Below are 22718 nucleotides of genomic sequence, written 5' to 3'. Positions count from 1 at the left end.
AGGAAGGCCTCTTCGGCCAATCAGCGATTAGGGAAAATACCAAGGTTGAGCTTCAGCAAGGACTTCTAAATATAGAATTTACTCAGGGCGTGCGCTGTCGAATCTTTAGCCCATAAACCTCGGGCTAGGGGTCTATTGTCACTCTCCCAGCGCGCGAGCGATACTGCAAATTTTTGGAAGCAAATTCGGCACGACACACTCACCACACTCAGGCGTTCTCGCTTTCCGCCATTCTGCCAACGCGAGTGGCCGGCGCATCGTGGGAGGACATCCGTCCAGGCTGGGAGCTCTTTCTGCCGGTTCTACCTGAGAGCTTTGAGTGCGACACCAAGGCAGAACTCCAGGTCTATAAAGCCATGTGGCGGCGCAACCAGGACAAGGTGGTACCCGACACCGCAGTAGCAGCCCTGGACCACTGCGACCCCGTTACCTTCCGACCATCCACCGTCTCCTGCAGGTTAGCGTTTTCAGTCCTCACCGTACTTACAAATTCATTCCTCTATTTACCTTACTGTCGTTTCTAAAAGTGATATGTTTAGCACTTATTGACACAGATAGATAAATGAGAAAAATGTGCCGGGACGAGATCATATCTGGTTGTTATTTTTGTAACTCACTGAGGAAGATATTTTCTTTATGTCCCCTCGGTACAATCCGTTGCGTTCCCGGTACGTTTTACATGCCGTAGGTTATGCTCCTATATCCTCAATCAACACTAAATTCCTTTAATACCTTCCTTCAGATCCTTGCGGTACTGCCGGTGTCCGCTGCGGAGGCCGAGCGGACCTTCAGCAAGGTCACCAGGACGTTGACCGAGGTCCGGGCGACAATGGGGGAGGACCGTTTGAGGCGCTGGTCATGTGCCAAACGCACCGCGACCTTCTCCCAGCCTCCGAGAAGGTGGTCGACTTCTTTATGAAGTCTGGCTCTGGCACTCGCCGAGCGCAGCTGAAGTGATAGACTACTGTGTCATCTGGACTGGACAACGACATTTGGCTCTTGCGAGAGTAGGTCCGATTTTCAAAGAGGCACAACTGCATAAACATCGTGTTTTTGTCTTTAATACGCTCGTACATGTATGACATTTAGACGTGGGGATTTCAGTTATGATGATAGAAATAGGCCTATAAGCCATACTACGAGCAAAGCAAACACGAGCAAACATAATTGCATCTGAGCATTTCATTATTATTTATTATATCGCATGACAAGTGTATATGGTAAAGGTCAAAATTTACATATGGAGGCAAGAAGACGGGGTTGTCAAGATTAAAAAAGGTCAAGGCTGATGAAAGCAATGTTTTTAAATATTACGATGTGATTGTTGTGATTCTTATATGTTATATATTAATATATGCTTAATAAAGACCAAAAGTATTCTGGATCTAATTCTTGAGTTATGCCCCTAAAAAGCACAATGCAATCCGATGTGACTTAATTCCATGTGTACAGTCCGTCGTCGATGAACAGTTGGCCCCCCCCAAAACTCAAGGCTGGATCCGCCCTTGAGAGAGAGAGACTTGCATTTCAAAGTCATCCGCTGGGCAACAAAACACTCAGTCCACATGAGCGGGACGGTAAACAGCATCAGTCAGCGTTACTCTCCCTCCTTCCCCCCCTTCCCTTCCCCCCTCTTTGTCTGGCTGAATACAAGACTCCTCCTCCGTCACTAAGAGCCTGTAGAACACCCTCGCACCGCCTCTGTCTCGATCTTGTTTTCGATCCTAACACTCATTCGTATATGGTGCATGAGATCGTATACAGTCGTCATTTCGTACACACCATGCCAATAGACACTTATAAAAAAAGCTACTCTGAAAAGTCAGAATATGAAATAAACTTTACACATATTTTTACAATTTCATTTTCATTCCACGGCTCAGTTTTCTGAGTAATACTTAAACTAGAGCCTTTGTACGAGCAGGCGAGTTTACCTAACCATGCCAGGCCAAGAACGTGTCAAGGGGACCCCGGCGCAGATATTCACACCCTTTTGTTCTGATTAAGCTGGCGGTAGGGGCAGTGAAAAGATGGGGTGAACCGTTGAACTGTCATACAGGGCTCGACCTGTACACAAATTTACTAGAAAGTGATTTACATCAACACGTTCAAGAACCGACTCGGGAAAATAATATACTTGACCTTATCTTTTCAACGACAGCAGATCTAGTTAACGAAGTAAATGTTGGTCCAATTTTTAGTTCTAGCGATCACCGAACAATCACATTCAGCATCAATATGAAAGAAAGTAAAGTAACTCCTAGTAAAGAAAAGGTGCCTGATTATCAGAGAGCGAATTTCGTAAGACTCCGATCAATTCTAAATAATTCTGACTGGACTGAAATCTCGGCGGAAACAGATATTGATAAATCTTGGGGGGCCTTCACCACAATATTGAACAATGCCATAAGCATATGCGCACCCTATCGTAACAGACGTTCAGCTTCTAAGAAGAAACCCAAATTGTGGAATAACGAAATTCAAAATAGCCTATCTCTTAAAAAACGCGTATACAGTAGATACATATCAAATCAGAGGGAGGCTGACAAACTAGAGTTGGACAGAATTCGCCGCGGAACCAAGAAATTAATAAAACGAAGCAAGAAAAATCTTGAAGAATATATAGCGGAAACAAGTAAATCTAATCCTAAAGAATTTTTTAGCTATGTAAATAATAAAAAGTCACTCTCTTGTGGTATCGGACCGCTTGCTAATGATAATGGTAACCACACGAACGACGGAAATGAAATGGCTACAATCCTAAATATCTTTTTCGCATCCGTATTTACCAACGAAGATTGTTTATCACCTTAACCGCCGGAGGTTAGAAGGACCGAAAAGATGTTAAGTGGCGTGCTCATCGTAGAAAGTGACATTTTACGCACAACTGAAAAGATTAAAGTAAGCAAAGCTCCTGGTCCAGACAAAATTACCCCTAGGGTCTTAAAAGAAGTCAAACATCAAATCTGTAAACCGCTCTCCATCATATTCAATAAATCTTTAACAGCTGGTAAAGTTCCGTCGGATTGGAAACTAGCAAATGTCACACCAATTTTCAAAAAGGGGGACAAGTCTCATCCAGGAAACTATCGACCAATTAGCCTGACATCGATTGTTTGTAAGTTAATGGAGACTATCATTCGCGACAATATGGTGAAATTCTTCGAAGAAAATAATATCATAAATTATTCGCAACATGGCTTCCGTAGTAAACGTTCGTGTTTAACTAACTTACTTGATTTTTTCATTATATTTTTGAGGTGTTCAATGAAAGCAGATCAGTAGATATCATATATCTGGATTTTCAAAAGGCATTGCTCAGCAAACTAATGGCGCACGGTATCTCGGGTAACAGTCACAATTGGCTTGTGGACTGGCTCTCTGAGCGGAAACAGAGAGTAGTTCTAAACGGTGTTACATCTAACTGGCTCGATGTCAGAAACGGCGTACCTCAAGGATCAGTGCTTGGCCCCATGCTCTTCTTAATTTATGTTAATGATATCGATGATGGGCTCACTTGCAAAGTATCAAAATTTGCTGATGACACAAAAATTGCAAGTAAAGTAACTGTGACACTCGACGAAGATCTAGATCGACTTGCGCGATGGGCCAATCAATGGCAAATGAAATTTAACGTTGATAAATGTAAAGTGTTACACATCGGAAAAAATAACAATCGCGTTCGGTACGTAATGAATGGCCAACAACTTTCTGCAGTAAGTAAAGAAAAGGATCTTGGAATCACTATATCAAGCGATTTAAAGCCCGGTCAGCATTGTTCAGAGGTAGTTAAAACTGCAAACGAATTGGTTAGCCTCGTCGGACGAGTCTTTAATAATAAATCGGAAAAAGTAATATTAAAACGGTATAATTCGTTGATTCGACCCCATCTAGAGTACTGTGTACAGTTTTGGTTTCCCTGTTACAGAAAAGACGTAGAAAAGTTGGAACGGGTTCAACGAAGAGTAACAAAGATGATTCCTAGGTTGAGAAATTCGTCATATGAACAAAGGCTTAAAGAAGTAAATTTATTCAGCCTATCAAAACAAAGAATGCGAGGCGATCTAATAGACGTGTTTAAAATGTTTAAAGGATTCAGTGATATTAATGCGGAAGATTACTTTACAATTGATCGATCAAATAGAACAAGAAGAAATCACAATTTGAAGATAAGTGGTAAAAGATTCTCGTCGCACGAAGCTAAACATTTCTTCTTTAATCGAGTTGTTAATGTTTGGAACTCTCTACCCTGTGATGTTGATAGTACAACAGTTACGGCCTTCAAGAATAGATTAGACAAGTATTTTGAATCCAACCAGCAACTAAGATATTACTCATTGTCGTAATAACGTTAAGTTCTTTCGAATACTGGTGTCCTTGTCCGCTTTTATCGCCCGGTTAGTGGTAGCAGTAATGGTAGTTCTTTCCTCTTTCCTACATAATTTCCATGCAGTTTTTCCATGCTGCATGGTTCTTTTTCCTTTCCTGCCAGCTTTGGCTTGAGGGATGAGGGGTGGGGAGGAGCTTTCGCCTTTGCTGTCCTTCATCCTCCACCTTTGATTAGATAGTTAGCGTAGCTCGTCACAAACAGCCTCGTAAGGACCAGCAGGTCTGCTGTTGTTTGTTCTTCCTTTGTGTTCCTTTGTGTGATAACGTCCAGCGAGGGGTGCGCGGCGGCTAGGTGAGGCGGCTTAATGACGCTCCTGAATGAGCCACGCCCCCTAATCCAAATATTAAATGCAGAGCCACTCAGCCCCCGCCACACAGGTGGAACGGAGCGGACAGGGACGATTGAAACCACGTCGCAACAGAAGCTTCCCTATTTATAACACTGGAGCTCCAAAGGCCAACGAGAAGACACCAAAAGAAGAAAAATAAACACTGCACAAGGCTCACCAAAGAAAGAAAGAAACAACCACAGCCGCTAATCCTTCGTGATAAACTCCTACCCCACTCAGCTGACATGTGACCAAAACAGATATTCATCAGTTTTACGGCGAGGATATAGATAATTCTCTTAGGATCTGAATCCCTCATTATAAACTCTTGATACTCACTGCAGACGCGGGATACAGACAGTAGTTCTTAAGTATGCAGAAGCTATAGCGACTTGCCCGTAGAAGTTTTAATCTGCCACAAGAACAAAGGGCGAAGAAGGGATGGTTAGTGAAGAAGGGAGGGAAGAGGGGCAGGGAAGGGGGTTAGGGCACGGTAGAAAAGAAGGAGGGTATTTAGGGCAGAACATCATCATATCACACAGAGCCAAAGGATGAGGGGATGGGAGGGGCGGCTAGCAAAATGTTCTCTGTCTTCGTAAATGCATTCATCATCAGCAAGGAGAGACTATACGGGGAATGGAAGTGAGGATGAATCTACGGTTATCTGTCTTGAATATGGGTCATTGTTTATCATTTCGCTTTATTAGGGGAGTGGAGGGTGAAGGATGGAAATTTATGGTTATCTATCTTATTAAGGCCATCTATACATGCATTCCACAAGGGGTGGGGGGGGGGGGGCGGAGAGAGAGAGAGAGAGAGAGAGAGAGAGAGAGAGAGAGAGAGAGAGAGAGAGAGAGAGAGAGAGAGAGAGAGAGAGATTTACATAGATTTACATAGAAAATCAGACCACACAGACCCCATGGTCCAGACTAGGTGGTCTGTCCTTAAACCTAAGTGATTTTACATTAATCAGATGGCTCCAAAACGTTGCTTTTCTACTCTAGTTAATATTAAGTTCAAGGAAGTGACGGTCGAGCTTGTTTGTCAAGGAGTCAATCGTGTTACACTGGACCACTGATGGTGGGAGCTTATTCCATTCTCGCACTACAACGTTGGTGAAGAAAAATTTGGTGCAGTCTGAATTTACTTGTCTACATTTGAGTTTTGTGCCATTGTTCCTCGTTCGCAAAGTGTCATCGATCATAAACAATTTTGTTCTGTCTACATTCGTGAAACCATTAAGTATTTTAAAACATTCGATCAGTTTTCCTCGGAGGCGACGTTTCTCAAGAGAGAACATGTTAAGGGTGGAAAGAAGAGAGAGAGAGAGAGAGAGAGAGAGAGAGAGAGAGAGAGAGAGAGAGAGAGAGAGAGAGAGAGAGAGAGAGACTATCACGTCACTCTTCCGTATGTAGGTCACTTGACACCATCGATTTACTTACCTAACCTGACCTGACCTTGTATCGTTCAATCTCATCAACCAGACATTCGTCACATACTCGCACAATACACACACTCCCCGTGTAGCGTACACACACTTGCCCCACAAACAAACACACTCGCACGATACAAACACTCACCTCTTCCACACCCTCGCCTCAGAAACACACACTCACGATACATACCTTCCCCCCCCCGTGTACACAAACGCCCCACAAACACACACTAGCAAAATACAAACACTCACCGCGGACACAAACTCGCCTCAAAAACACACACTCACACGATTCAAAACGTCCCCCCCCCCCCGTGTACACACAAACGCCCCACAAACACACACTCGCACAATACAAACACTCACCGCGTACACACACTCGCCTCACAAACACACACTCACACGATACATAACTTCCCCCCCCCCCCGTGTACACACAAACGCCCCACAAACACACACTCGCACAATACAAACACTCACCGCGTACACACACTCGCCTCACAAACACACACTCACACAATACAAACACTCACCGCGTACACACACTCGCCCCACAAACACACACTCGCACAATACAAACACTCACCGCGTACACACACTCGCCCCACAAACACACACTCGCACAATACAAACACTCACCGCGTACACACACTCGCCCCACAAACACACACTCGCACGATACAAACACTCACCGCGTACACACACTCGCCCCACAAACACACACTCACACGATACATACCTCCCCGTGTACACACAAACGCCCCACAAACACACACTCGCACAATACAAACACTCACCGCGTACACACACTCGCCCCACAAACACACACTCGCACAATACAAACACTCACCGCGTACACACACTCGCCCCACAAACACACTCGCACAATACAAACACTCACCGTACACACACTCGCCCCACAAACACACTCACACAATACAAACACTCACCGCGTACACACACTCGCCCCACACACACACTCGCACAATACAAACACTCACCGCGTACACACAAACGCCCCACAAACACACACTCGCACAATACAAACACTCACCGCGTACACACAAACGCCCCACAAACACACTCACGATAAAAACACTCACGGCGTTAACTCACTCGCCCCTATAACACACACTCTCACGATACAAACACTCACCGCGTACACACACTCGCCCCACAAACACACACTCGCACGATACAAACACTCACCGCGTACACACACTCGCCTCACAAACACACACTCACACGATACAGACCTCCCCCGTGTACACACACAAACGCCCCACAAACACACACTCACACAATACAAACACTCACCGTACACACAAACGCCCCACAAACACACACTCGCACAATACAAACACTCACCGCGTACACACAAACGCCCCACAAACACACACTCGCACAATACAAACACTCACCGCGTACACACACTCGCCCCACAAACACACACTCACACAATACAAACACTCACCGCGTACACACACTCGCCCCACAAACACACACTCACACAATACAAACACTCACCGCGTACACACACTCGCCCCACAAACACACACTCGCACAATACAAACACTCACCGCGTACACACAAACGCCCCACAAACACACACTCACACAATACAAACACCCACCGCGTACACACAAACGCCCCACAAACACACACTCGCACAATACAAACACTCACCGCGTACACACAAACGCCCCACAAACACACACTCGCACAATACAAACACTCACCGCGTACACACACGCCCCCCACAAACACACTCTCACAATACAAACACTCACCGCGTACACACAAACGCCCCACAAACACACACTCACACAATACAAACACTCACCGCGTACACACAAACGCCCCCACAATCACACACTCGCACGATACAAACACCCACCGCGTACACACACTCGCCCCACAAACACACACGCTCGAGGCGCAGCAACACTCGCATCCCCTCACGCAATTAGCTCTCGCGAAATCGCGGAAACTCATTCTCCTTTCATTCTCGCTGCCAGTGTTCAAACTGCCGGTCCGTATTTCCTCCCATGCGATTCCCGCCATTTGCGTCATCAAATTAGCGAAGCCGAATCCCTACAGTAACGACCCTCACCGGAAGCTGCAGCTTGATAACGAGCAACAAGCTGACTGTATTTTATTACTCGAATTAAACTACACTGACCCAGAGATGGATACATGATTGGACGGATTTCGTGTGCCTACAGATTTACCTCTCCTATGCTGATGTGAATATAAATAACGTTTTTTATTCCGTTTCACACACAGTTACTGTAGTGTTCCATGAGCCGTGGTGAAAACAGGAGACATTGGGGAGATGACTGTGAGAAATGACTGGGGGGAAGGGGGCGAGAGGAAGTTTGGAGGAGGAAAAGAGGTGGAAAATATTTGGGGGAGTGATGGAAAGGAGGAGAAGATGGCATATCAGTGATAAGCGGTTGGGAGACGAAGTAAGAAGAGGTAGAGTTGTAAGAAGCAGTGGAAAAAGGAGACGAGAAGAGAAGAAAGTGAGAGGGATTTGGGAGAGAGGGGAAGGGGAGAGGTGACGGATCAGTGAAAGGCGGGGGAGGAAGATGAGTAGGGAGGCTGCGGGGAAGGAAAGATAAAGGAGAGTGTGGGGAGAGTGAGATGCGATGGGGTGGATGAAGGAGGTAAGAGAGGGGAGAAGTGAGCGTATTGGTAGCGAGTGAGAGGTGGGCGAGAAAAGTGTAAGAATCGATGGGGTGGAAGCGGGCGGAGGGATGGGGAGAAGTGTGCGTAGTGGTTAGGATGGAGAGGGGAGGGAGAGATGTGTAAAAAAAAGATGGAATGAAAGAGGGAGAGGAGAGGGGGGGGAAGAAGAGTAAAGAGTCGTTAGGAGGAAAGGATAGAAAGGTAACCTTGAAGTAAGTGGCTCGCGGCTTTACAATTTCTTTTTGCCTACCTGAACACTGCCGGCTGGGACATGGTGGCGAACGTGGCCTAATGAGCCTGTGCTGGAGAAGAAAGGGTGCGGATAGAGAAAGGTAGAACATACACATACGTATTTGTGTCTCAGCCCCTACTCGGCCCCAACATACATATGGGGAAACATACATTCATACAGACAGACAAGCAAACACAAGCACACACTATGCGTACAGGTAGCAGGCACGCGGGTAGGTATAATCATACAGACACAGACATGTAGGTAGGTTGGAGGCATTGGTAAGGAGACAGGCAGGTAGGCAGGATATACGTGCACGAAGGTACGCAGGTAATGTACGAATAAGCAGTCAGTCTGTTTGTCTGTACTGGGGAAGGGGGATGGTGGAAAAGTGTACGTAGTGGTTGGGAGAGAGAGAGAGAGAGAGAGAGAGAGAGAGAGAGAGAGAGAGAGAGAGAGAGAGAGAGAGAGAGAGAGAGAGAGAGAGAGAGAGAGAGAGAGAGAGAGAGAGAGAGAGAGAGAGAGAGAGAGAGAGAGAGAGAGAGAGAGAGAGAGAGAGAGAGAGAACATTATTGACTCAGAACTACCTGACCTACATCTAGAGGGGAAAAACATAGATGACATAGAAACCGCTGTCAACACCTGGTATACCGCTGTTAAAACTGCCCAAGCACAAGCAATACCCCTCACAAGGCACAAAACACTATCATACTCCCACCGCAGCCAAGAGATTACGGACGCACAGCTACGTTTTACCAACATCCTCCGATACGCCGGAAGGCAAGGCTGGACGCATGATCTTTATCAACAAAGTAGAGTTCTCCAACGAACGCTACAAGATACGTGCAAAACAGCATACAACAGGCACTGGGAAAACACAATAAAAGGCCTCGCCGAGAAATACAAGGACCCAAAAGCCTTCTGGCAGGGAATAAACCGCCTGCAGGGCAACACACACCACCGCCCCATACACCTAGAAAAGGGAGGAGTCAAAATACAGGATGACGAGGGTATTGCCCAAGAGTTCAGAGAAACCTGGAAGTCAGTGTTCACAATAAGACCTGAAGACAACGCTCATTATGACCAAGACAATGAACGGGAAGTGAAGGCATGGCTCCAACAGGACCCAACAAGAACCAGGCCACACCATACGATTGATCTGCAACGCCTAACACAGGCCCATCTGTTGACTATGGAAATAGGCACAGCCGAGCTCCGATCAGCTATAAACAAAACGAAAAACACTTCGCCCGGAGAGAGCAAAATAGATAAACAACAAATCAGCATGTTACCCCCCCGGGGGCTGGCGTACCTACTCACCATATACAATGCGATGTTAACAACAGGTTACTTCCCTCAACGATTTAAAGTCGCCACTCTCACCATGATACCTAAACCAGGCAAACCATCCACGGATCCCAAGAACTACAGGCCAATCTCACTCCTAGAAGTCCCTGGAAAAATCTTTGAAAGAATAATCAACTTACGACTCAGATGTCACCTGGAGGAAAACAACCTTTATAACCCGTCCCAGTATGGCTTCAGGGCAGGGAGGAGCACTACGTCAGCTATCTCCATCGCCAGCGAAAAGGTAGCACTCACTAAAGGACAAGGAATAAACTGCACTATTATCCAACGCGACATCAGCAAAGCGTTTGATAAAGTCTGGCTACAGGGCCTGCAATACAAAATACTTCAACTCGGACTGCCAGAGCTAACGAAAAAACTGTTATGTAGCTTCCTTGATCAGCGCTCAGCTTCCATTCGAGTTAAGTCAGCAATATCCTCCCCGTTCCCCCTGCACAGCGGCGTGCCACAGGGCAGCGTGTTATCACCAACGCTCTTCATCACCTACACCTCTGACATGCCCCGGTCTGATGACAGAAGCTGTATGGATATATATTATGCTGACGACGCGACACAAATAGTGACCTCCAACGGTACCCTAGACCACCATGACGCCCTGGTCGTGCGGGAGGCGAACAGACTCAACACATTTGAAAAAAATGGAAGATCAAAACAAACATAGACAAGTTCGCTGTGATCGCACTCGGCAGGAAAAAATTAAATGACATACAAATACAGGGCAACACCATCTCCCACCAAAAACAATGCCAGATATTAGGCCACACAGTGACATCCACCGGCCTGATCGTTAAACATGTCAACAACAAAACCATGAAAGTTAAAACAGCCCTCACATCACTAAACAGATTCTGGCACTTCACAGAGCGGCTCAAACTGTATCTAGTAAAGACTAAGATACTCCCTATACTAGACTACTCACCCACCCCGATACACATGGCTTCCCACACCAAGATGTTACAGCTTCAGAGGCTGCAGAACAAAGCGCTGAGATTTGCCACCGGACAGAAATACCCGAACACGGAAAACACACCAGCACAACACCGCAGACTCGGAGTACAACTAGTCAGCACAAGGCTACGGGAGGCGGCCGGAAAGATATGGGAGAAACTAGACCAGCAAGACGACGTGAACTACACCCACGTCAAGGAGCTTGACGGCAGCACGAACTTGGTCCACCCCTGGTTTCCGCGCAGCTTGAAGTCACTACGAGAACAACCGCCCACACATCACTTCACGCAAGTGACGCCATAGCTTAGCTTAGCTCTCTACACACAAACAATCCAAACACACACACACCCCCAGCACGCCGGGGGTATACAAATAAGGTGCCCGATAAACAATAACTACACCAGAACAACTAACGAACCTACACCATACAACTGAACACTCCTACTGTCTTTCCTATTCCCCACCTGTACCTCACCACTAACCCACTTCCTCTTCGTACTATACCCTTGATTAAAAAAAAAAAAAAAAAATCAGAGTGCTAAAAGCGATGGGGTAGAAGAGCATAAGAAGGAAATTCTGAAAAACAGACACTTTCAGTTACAATTATAAGAAATTGTCATACCCGCAGGCACAGCCACCACGGCCATTAACAACCATCTGAGAGATGCAGCAAAGGTTATTAATAGATTTCTTGAAAATTTTCTTCCTCTAGACCTTCGTCCTCTTCTTGGGTCATCTCGTCATACATTAAAGTTACATGAAATATCTTTCACATCAATAAAGATAGACGGCCGTTTTGTTTCCCACACCAACCCTCACAACCCAGCCCCTCATCCCTGTCCGGAAGGTTACTACAAGTATTACGTCCATCTCACGCCCACACCCTCATACTGTATGCAAGGCTGGTGCGTTGAGAAGTATACAAATATGGTGGCAAATAACTATGGCAATGTAGATAAGAGAAAAGCTATAGGAAATACTTGAACACGCACTAGCGAAGGCAAACACACACACACACACACACACACACACACACACACACACACACACACACATCAAAGCTTGCATGTATAGACCATTAAACTTCAATAGAACGTAACTTTGAGCCTCTTCACAGCAGCGGCGATCATGAACCACCAATCCGGCGCCTCAAACACTCCTGTCCCCCTCACCCCCCTCTCCCCCGCGGCTCCAGTCTTTTAATTCCTTCTTTAATCCTGCAGCAGCGAGGCGGAACCGAAATACCACAAAATTGTCGCGGCACAGCAATAATGTTCGCCTGTTTCTCGTTGCCATTAATGTGGTCGCCTTTCTTTTGATGTTTATTGCGTTGGCTTTAGGAAGCTTTTGAAATTATTTGTCTTCTTAAGATCCGTTGCGAGAGCGAAAAGTTAATTTATTTATGCCTTGCTCTTTCATGTTTAATGGTGGTGCGTAGATCTTAATATGTTTTTAGTACCATACTGATTCCATTTCTTCTTTTTCTTCTCTTCTACGTTTTCATCTTTTACTTCGTCTTTTAACTACTACTATTTTTCCAATTACTACTGTTAGGTTATGACTGCTTCTGCTGCTGCTACTACTACTACTACTACTACTACTACTACTACTGCTGCTGCTGCTGCTGCTGCTGCTGCTGCTACTGGAAGTTGCTGATGATAAGTATTAGCAACGAGTTACCGTCAGTTACCATCACAGAAAAGAGACTGATATACACACTTTCCTACGACGAGTTTTTCAAGAACAAGAAAACTGAGCCAGGCGGTGCCGTCGACCGGCCTGCCCTGCCCTGAATTGCCCTGCCCTGCCCTGCCTTGGCACTGGCCGCTCCCCTACAACTTCTCCACCACTTTATCCTGCCCCTTTGTTTCTCCCCCTCCCCTCACCCCGCCCTTAAGAAGGCCACAGGGCGTTACTAAGCGTCACTGAGCCTCGCCACTCTCCCCGGTCTCTCCCGTCAGTCCCCTGCCCTGCCCTCACCCCGTCCTAAGAAGGCCGTAGGGCGTCACTAAGCGTCATCTGAGCCTCGTCCTCGGGTTGTTGCTCTGTGAGGTTTAATGGGGGAGTGACGGAGAGGGAGGGAGGGTAGGATAATGGAAATGATAGGATCAAATAAAGGCAAAATACGGTCGAAAAGGGAGGTTTTAGGGTTCATAGGATTGAGGGAACTTCAAGCATCTAAATTTATCACATCACGCTAGTTAGCGGTAACGTTTGTGCCCTGAGGAAACAAAGATTCTAAAACCGTGTGTGTGTGTGTGTGTGTGTGTGTGTGTGTGTGTGTGTGTGTGTGTGTGTGTGTGTGTGTGTGTAATATATACATATCTATCTATCAATCTATCTATCTATCTATCTATCTATATATATATATATATATATATATATATATATATATATATATATATATATATATATATATATATATATATATATATATATATATATATATATATATATATATATATATATATATATATATATATATATATATATATATATATATATATATATATATATATATATATATATATATATATATATATATATCTATATATATATATATATATATATATATATATATATATATAAATATATATATACACACACACACACACACACACACACACACACACACACACACACACACACACACACACACACACACACACACACACACACACACACACACACACACACACACACACACACACACACACACACACACACACACACACACACACACACACACACACACACACACACACACACACACACACACACACACACACATATATATATATATATATATATATATATATATATATATATATATATATATATATATATATATATATATATATATATATAACGCAGATGTTTCTTTTTCTTGTAAGATGATGACCATATATAACAATGAATAATGCCCGAGACATGAAGAAATACCAAGAAATATCAGACAGGTCTTGACGCCTTCACATACGAAAAATAAACGCAGTACAACACACCACAATGCTACATTGCGCCCAGCACACCCGGCTGATCCCCGCCACGGCCCGGTCATCAGCTCAAGGAAGACCAAGAAGTGAGGTAGGATGTTATAGGCAAGCAGACAACACCATCACACTCACCCCTTCCCGCTTAGCCCGACGAACCTAACGGTCGATTACCAGCCACTCATGCAGCAGAGTGAGGGGCATCAGGTATTGCCTCTCTCGGGGCGGTTGTGAAGTGGGCGATGCAAACGAGATCCGATAAGAGACGAGGGACAGTTTAGGGTGTGATGAAGGAGGTAGTTTATGTGCATCGGTTCCACCTTTCCTTTTTGATGTCCCTGGGAAAGAAAAGACGGAAATTGATTAGAGAGGGAGGAATGGAGTGGGATGAGGACAGGAAACAGCACACATTCGTACATCACTAAAGTGTTCCCTTCCCTCATCCCCTTGAGAGAAAAAGACGAGAAAGAGTGGGCATTAATGCATTATGCATATGCACCACCTACATCACCTGTTTTCCAGCCCTGGTAAAATAAAATAGAGAAGAGTATAAGAGAGGAGGCAACGGACACAGGTGAGGCTTTTCCTTATTCCTACGAAAGAAAAGGACGATAAAGGGAAAAGGTGGGAAGGAAGGAACTACTTTGCGCTGAGGACGAGCAAACATCACACATCCATCACCTCCATCTCACCTTTCCTGTCAGTGTAAAAAGAAAGAAGACCGAGCTCCTGAGTGACTCTAATAATGAGAAAAAAAAGGCCAAGAAGGGAATTCTTTGGGTGACGGACGAGATACATCACAAACACATCCTCTCTTCCCCTCGTACACTATGAAGAAAGAAACAGTGCCCGTAAGGGACTCAGGACTACCTTCCCCTCCTGCAGACTCTCGGCTCATCCTTGTTTATGACTTCCTCTGAATCGCGGAGTTCGCGCCACAAAACCGAGAGTTCGCCGCCGCCGCCACGCGAGGACGGAAGCCTCGAGAAGACGAGGAGCAGAAGAAAAAGCCGTAGAATATTTTTTCCCAGAAGACGCTCGCTTTATGAAGCCGTCTTGTGTTTACTGGCGGCTGCGCGAGAGATATTTACTAGGGAATGGACGGAATGAAGAGGAGGAGGAAGAGGATAAGGAGGAGGAAGAGGAGGAGGAGGAGGAGGAGGAGGAGGAGGAGGAGGAGGAGGACTGGGGCTGAAGTGGAGAAGGAGGAAGCTTTGCTGGTTGCTTGGACGGGCGACTTATAAGGTGAAATAAAAGTGTGTGTGTGTGTGTGTGTGTGTGTGTGTGTGTGTGTGTGTGTGTGTGTGTGTGTGTGTGTGTGTGTGTGTGTGTGTTTCACAGGTAGTGCATGAATAAGTTGAGTAGAGTTCATAGGTTGTTTATGTTTATGCATCATTCCTCCTGATAGCAGTAAAGTGAGTGAAAGTCTCTGTAAAACATTTAATTCGAGGTCAAAATTGTGAAGAAATTCCAATATTATAGCATTACACTACAGTAAAAAGCTGCAACATGAAAATTATGTATTGATCTGGTGGGTAACTGCTTTCTTGTATATAAATGAGACGGCGTGCGGTGGCGACCTTGGTGGTGGTGGTGGCCGACGTTTGTGAATAAACGGAGGCGCTGGACAGTGATACCAGGAATGACGAGGTGCAGAATTGTCCTGGACAGAAGAGTGGTGTGGAGTGTGCTTGGGAGGGGTGTAGCAGTCGCTTTCAACAGCCCTTGAATCTACATCCCTCCTCTCCACCTCCTCCTCCGCATTTCCATCTACGACCGTATGTGGGACAGTGGCTCAGGGGACACAAAAGCTCTCGTTGTGCGCTGGCTGGTGAGCCTCTCCGGACACAGCGGCACCGGTCAGATACACAGAAGCAGGCAGCTACGCGCCGCTAAGCTCATATATCACTGTGCTCCTCTCGCGTCCACCACAGTACACCAGCAGCACCATTATCACCACTACTACCACAATCACCAACAAATACATCACTGGACTCAATCTCGTATCCCCTACATCACCACCAGCATCCCCATTACTGCAACAAACATTATCACACACGTTAATAGACTCGCTTTCCCTACGGCCTACAGTCCTACACCATCTATAGTCTATAACACCACCACCGATATCACAACCACCATCACACATACAACACTGGGCTCATTCCCTTGTCCCCCACAGCCCGACCCCACCACCGCCGCAGCCGCCACCACTGCGATATCCAAAGCTTTGCACGTATACATGGAAATCGGAAACACATGAGTAATGCTCCAGGCATTATCGACCGGATATACACTCGGGCCGCATTAATCTTGCGAAAATGTAAAATTCATCTGTAAATTATATGAAACCATAACACTTTTCCTCCTGCAATGTTTAGTTCCGTCATGCAGGACTATTTATAATAGTGACCCAACGTACTTTTTTATGACCCGTAGAGTTAGCCGAGGGAAGACTTGCAAAATCAATGTTTCTGAAACAAACTTTCCACTCGGCTGTATTTTTTCTCCAAAAGTTTCCTGCTATTTGCCGACCATCCTTAAGATTCATTCATTCTTCAAGAGTTTTCTTTCAGTATGGAGTTGGTGTGAATAAATGTTTTAGTCAGCAGGCGGGGAAGGGGTTGGTGGGGCGGGGGTGTTACAGGCAGCACGGGTGGTGAGAGGCGATGGTGAGATAAATTAAAAGTGAGATGGATGAGGAAAAAGAGAGATGGAGGGTGAAAGGCGGAAGTTACGTAGAGAGTATTGGCGAGGCGAGGCGAGCAGAGCGGGGCTGGGTTTTGAGCAAGGATAGTATAAGAGTAGAGGATGGATGAACAATGCGGTACATATCGCGATGAAGTGTGTGGCGATATGCCTCTGTTAGATGGCAGCACCGGCGGTTCCTTGCTCAGTCTACTCCAAGGTAGAGGATGGATGAACAGCGGGAGACACTTGGAGGTTGCGCCAGTGCTTCCCTCTGGCGGACGTGGATATGTTTATAGAAAACGTTTTATGATTTATGGTAGACTTCAGTATTTTTTATGCCTTGTTTATTAGCCCTCCTGACACTTCAACGCACCCACATTTATAAATCTTATGTTAATTAAAGTAAGTGTCATGTATATAATTTTATTAATATCTTCTTAAACAATGATTACAATGTGAAAACAAATAAATGGCAAGACATATCATTCAGTACTTAAATAAAATATAATAGAAAAAATCAAAGAAGTAATACTATCCATTCTATGAGTAAACAAGCAAACATGGTCATGACATATACATAACAACAATGTATAAGGCAGATTATGAATGTTTCTTACTATTACTAGAAATATGAACTAAGACATTTCACAAAGTTAGTAAAAACTGTTCTTACATAATTTGAGTAACAAATTAAATGCAGATTATGATTATATGGTAAAAGATGGATATTAATATATTTTGCAGTGTTTCGCAGAACACAGAAATTTGTAAATCATGGGATTGTTATTAATGACAGTATATTAATATTTACATAGGGAGCATTTGCTTGATACCAAACAGGATTCAGATAACATTAACAAACTTTTTTGTCATTTGAAAGCAGAGAATAACTCTGAGTCCCCATTTGGGGACTTACTATACTGTCAGCCACCGGTTTGCAGCATTTCAAAGAAGTAGAGTACATTGTAAGAAATTCATTTGAAAGAGCCATGTTGAGCACAAATGTATCAAAGAACTTGCTGTCACGATTAAGTAATCATACATTTATAACGCCTCTGCAGTTGTGCTCCACTCAGCTAGTCAGCACCATTTACCTCATATATATAAGGCTTAAGATTTTCTCTAATTTAAAATGGAAGAACAAAGAAAAGTACGTAAATCTAGCAAAAAGAATAGGAAAGTAATAAAGGTTATGCATTAAATATTGTTAAGGCTGAAAGTTTCAAATTCAATCATTTAAATTTATTTTCATTATGATTTCTTTTTCTTCCATTACCTTTTCATGTTACCTATAACTCCTAGTTTAAGACATATGTAAATATTAATATACTGTCATTAATAACAATCCCATGATTTACAAATTTCTGTGTTCTGCGAAACACTGCAAAATATATTAATATCCATCTTTTACAATATAATCATAATCTGCATTTAATTTGTTACTCAAATTATGTAAGAACAGTGTTTAATAACTTTTTGAAATGTCTTAGTTCATATTTCTAGTAATAGTAAGAAAAATTCATAATCTGCCCTTATACATTGTTGTTATGTAGCAGTGGTTCTAAACTTACTGTGCTCGTTGCCCATTTTTCATACAATATACTTGTCCATGGCCCACCACCCACCTCCAAGGATAACCAATGGCCATAATGATTGTCCACAGGCCTCAACCTTTTACACTCAAGCAGATCATGTCATTTTACTAAATATGTTCTAGAAATTAACAAAGATGCTGTAATTTGCCTTTGGTGAGTACATATCCTCAGATTATGGTCCCTTACATAGCACCAATTTTGAGAACCACTGTTATTTTGTTGTCCCATACCTGCATAGCTGTACATGTACTGCTAAATGTCTTAAAATCTGGCTGTCCAGCTTACCAGTATTCAACATAGACCTATAACATTCGCATATATATGAAACTTCATGTAATTATTTTGTCTAATTTTCTTTCAAGTTAGTGTTTTTTTTTTTTTTTTTTTTTTTTACTATATATATAGGCATGTATGTGTTGACCACGCTTGCTTTTTACTCTCATAGGTTACATAGTATTAATTCTTTCATTTCCATTCTTTCTTTTATTTTGTGCAACTTACCAGTATTCAACATTAACCTATAACATTTGTATTATATGAAACTTAGGAAATAAGACCATGTATTTCTTTTTTATACTTTTCTTTCGTTATTATTTTTTTAACAGTATATAGGCATTTATGTCATGACCATGTTTGCTTGTTTACTCATAGAATGGATAGTATTACTTCTTTGATTTTTTCTATTATATTTTATTTAAGTACTGAATGATATGTCTTGCCATTTATTTGTTTTCACATTGTAATCATTGTTTAAGAAGATATTAATAAAATTATATACATGACACTTACTTTAATTAACATAAGATTTATAAATGTGGGTGCGTTGAAGTGTCAGGAGGGCTAATAAACAAGGCATAAAAAATACTGAAGTCTACCATAAATCATAAAACGTTTTCTATAAACATATCCACGTCCGCCAGAGGGAAGCACTGGCGCAACCTCCAAGTGTCTCCCGCTGTTCATCCATCCTCTACTCTTATACTATCCTTGGTTTTGAGGGACGTAGAAGAATTTTAAATCTGAGCTACCACCACACCCAACGAAATAAAATGTGTGTGTGTGTGTGTGTGTGTGTGTGTGTGTGTGTATATGAATAGACAGCAGCACATGTATACGTGAAAACATGACGAGTATTATTGAATCGCAGAACTAACACGACTATCAACAATTTCAGCACGAATATCCACAAAATGCGCGTGAATTCACATCAACAGGTATAGCACAGATTATTTTTTTTTTTTAAGAATATCAGCATATATCACAAACATCAATGGTCTCGACCTGAATATCAACATAATGCACATTACTGTAGAGTTACCAGCTTCAACATGAGCATCGACATATCATAATTTTAAGTCATAAAATAACTTTTATTATGATTATTTTTTATCAACCTAACGAGAATTGATCTCCGATGAGAAGCTGTGAAATGAGAAAGGTCCTTCCGGCAGCCCCTGCAGCGCCTCCGTCATGAAAAGAAGAAGTATAAGAAATAAAGTAGGTAAACGGGAGACGTGGCGGAAGGATGAGAGGCGGAGGAAACACGAAATACTGTAGGGTAGATGAAATAGGACACAGGAATGAGGAGGGGCATGCAGGTGGAGGACGTATCACAGAACTTCTCATTCAGCTTTTTTGTACAAACAGGTCAGTCTCCTTTTTCGCCGAATCCACGTTGTTGTTGTTATTGTTGTTGTTGTTGTTGTTGTTGATGTTGTCGGTGAGAGCAATAACTAGAATTCTGGAGAACAGATTAAGTTTTGAGGTCACAGAGCCTGAGCCGGTGTAGACGTTTCAGGACACTCCCCCTAAACGTGACTCCCGGAGTCACTTGAAACTAGTTTGACAGCACTCCCCAGTCAATTGAATCTAGTTAGACAGCACTCCCCAGTCAATTGAATCTAGCTAGACAGCACTCCCCAGTCAATTGAATCTAGTTAGACAGCACTCCCCAGTCAATTGAATCTAGTTAGACAGCACTCCCCAGTCAATTGAATCTAGTTAGACAGCACTCCCCAGTCAATTGAATCTAGTTAGACAGCACTCCCCAGTCAATTGAATCTAGTTTGACAGCACTCCCCAGTCAATTGAATCTAGTTTGACAGCACTCTCCAGTCAATTGAATCTAGTTTGACAGCACTCTCCAGTCAATTGAATCTAGTTTGACAGCACTCCCCAGTCAATTGAATCTAGTTAGACAGCACTCTCCAGTCAATTGAATCTAGTTTGAAAGCACTCCCCAGTCAATTGAACCTAGTTTGACAGCACTCCCCAGTCAATTGAATCTAGTTTGACAGCACTCCCCAGTCAATTGAATCTAGTTTGACAGCACTCCCCAGTCAATTGAATCTAGTTTGACAGCACTCCCCAGTCAATTGAATCTAGTTTGACAGCACTCCCCAGTCAATTGAATCTAGTTAGACAGCACTCCCCAGTCAATTGAATCTAGTTTGACAGCACTCCCCAGTCAATTGAATCTAGTTAGACAGCACTCTCCAGTCAATTGAATCTAGTTTGAAAGCACTCCCCAGTCAATTGAATCTAGTTAGACAGCACTCTCCAGTCAATTGAATCTAGTTTGACAGCACTCTCCAGTCAATTGAATCTAGTTTGACAGCACTCCCCAGTCAATTGAATCTAGTTTGACAGCACTCCCCAGTCAATTGAATCTAGTTTGACAGCACTCCCCAGTCAATTGAATCTAGTTTGACAGCACTCCCCAGTCAATTGAATCTAGTTTGACAGCACTCCCCAGTCAAGTGAAACTGCGTTTCATATGACTCCCCATCAGGTTGAAAGGACTCCCATAATTTGCTAATTGAGAAAACATTTTATTAACATTAATTGCCATACAAACAATAACTTGTTACCATACAATGTATAACTTGTTACAAGACTAGCCCTACACACCCATAACTACATTATAATGGACGCCAGACTCATTTTCTAAATACATTGACTCCGTTACCTCTTCTTTACCATTTGGCCTGTGTATATGCCAAGTTAGTTCTGGCCCAAACTTTGCCCACACACAGATATTAACATTAAACATGTTGGCAGCTGCTAATATCTCCGTTGATGTTCCCCACACCTTATCATTACGCATAGATTCCACTTTGATCCCTTCATTGCAAGCCATGAAATCACAAACCATGCTCCTGACAACGGTATGTTGATTCTCATCTCCTGTTATGGCAAACGATAATGCACGGAAGAGACAATTTCCGTCACCTTTAATTATTTTTACATTAAGAGGTTCGCTAGTGTTTTTGAAGGTCTTGTTTATTTTCCCGCATGGCCCCGACTTCTTGAATATTAGACGTCCACCAGAGTGAGAGCAGATAGTTCGTTGTGTTGCAACTGTCAATGGCGAGAACTTGTAGGTTATCTCCCCTTTCTGAACGTCTACAATCTGAACACTTGATGACGGAGATATAATATGAAGATACAACTGTGACTGTTATTCTGAAGAAGTCCTTGGTGGGCGAAACGTAAATAAACCTAGATTAAATATATACAGTTTAGGATAGCTTTTGCATTAAAAATATTACCTGTAATATTTCGAGCTTTGAGAGTGTTGCATGGAAGTCCGACTCCTCAAATTCAGGATCGTCTAGATTGAAAATACAATCAGCTTGCTCATGGTCCACATCAATAGGAAGGACAGGTTCACGACCGTACAGCATCTTGAAGGGTGAAAACTTCGTGGAGGCCTGGACTGTAGATCTAAAACAGAAACAATGGAATTGAAACACCAAATAACCATATATAATTTTCCTTAAGTACTAACATTTAACCGGATATTAGACCTACTTACCTCAGTGCAAATAAGATACCGTGCAAACATTTGTCCCAGTTTTCATGTCGATCACTCAGAGTTCGAAGGAGAAGATTTTGAACAGTTCGGTTGCTACGCTCAACTAATCCATTTGCCTGAAATTAATAAAAAAATAAGTGGACAATAAAGGTTTACATAGTCAACTATATAGGAAGATATAAATACAGATAAATAAGTAGATTAATAAGAAATATACAGATAAATAAATA

At 43.4% G+C, this 22718-nt stretch overlaps 1 protein-coding gene across 1 annotated transcript in view; it reads right to left on the bottom strand.

Annotated features, from left to right (window-relative positions):
- LOC126996644 (organic cation transporter protein-like) overlaps positions 1 to 14718 on the bottom strand; it is a 45097-nt gene extending 30379 nt beyond the window's left edge. The window contains exon 1 of the mRNA XM_050857333.1: positions 14521 to 14718. The gene's annotated coding sequence lies outside the window, so the exon portion shown is untranslated. The remainder of the gene's footprint in view (positions 1 to 14520) is intronic.
- Positions 14719 to 22718: the final 8000 nt, after the last annotated feature.

Source organism: Eriocheir sinensis, chromosome 10, assembly GCF_024679095.1.
Source record: "Eriocheir sinensis breed Jianghai 21 chromosome 10, ASM2467909v1, whole genome shotgun sequence".
Classification (NCBI taxonomy): Eukaryota; Metazoa; Arthropoda; class Malacostraca; order Decapoda; family Varunidae; genus Eriocheir; species Eriocheir sinensis.
The sequence above is the reverse complement of the archived record's forward strand: the minus strand, read 5'-3'. Positions and strand labels throughout refer to the sequence as shown.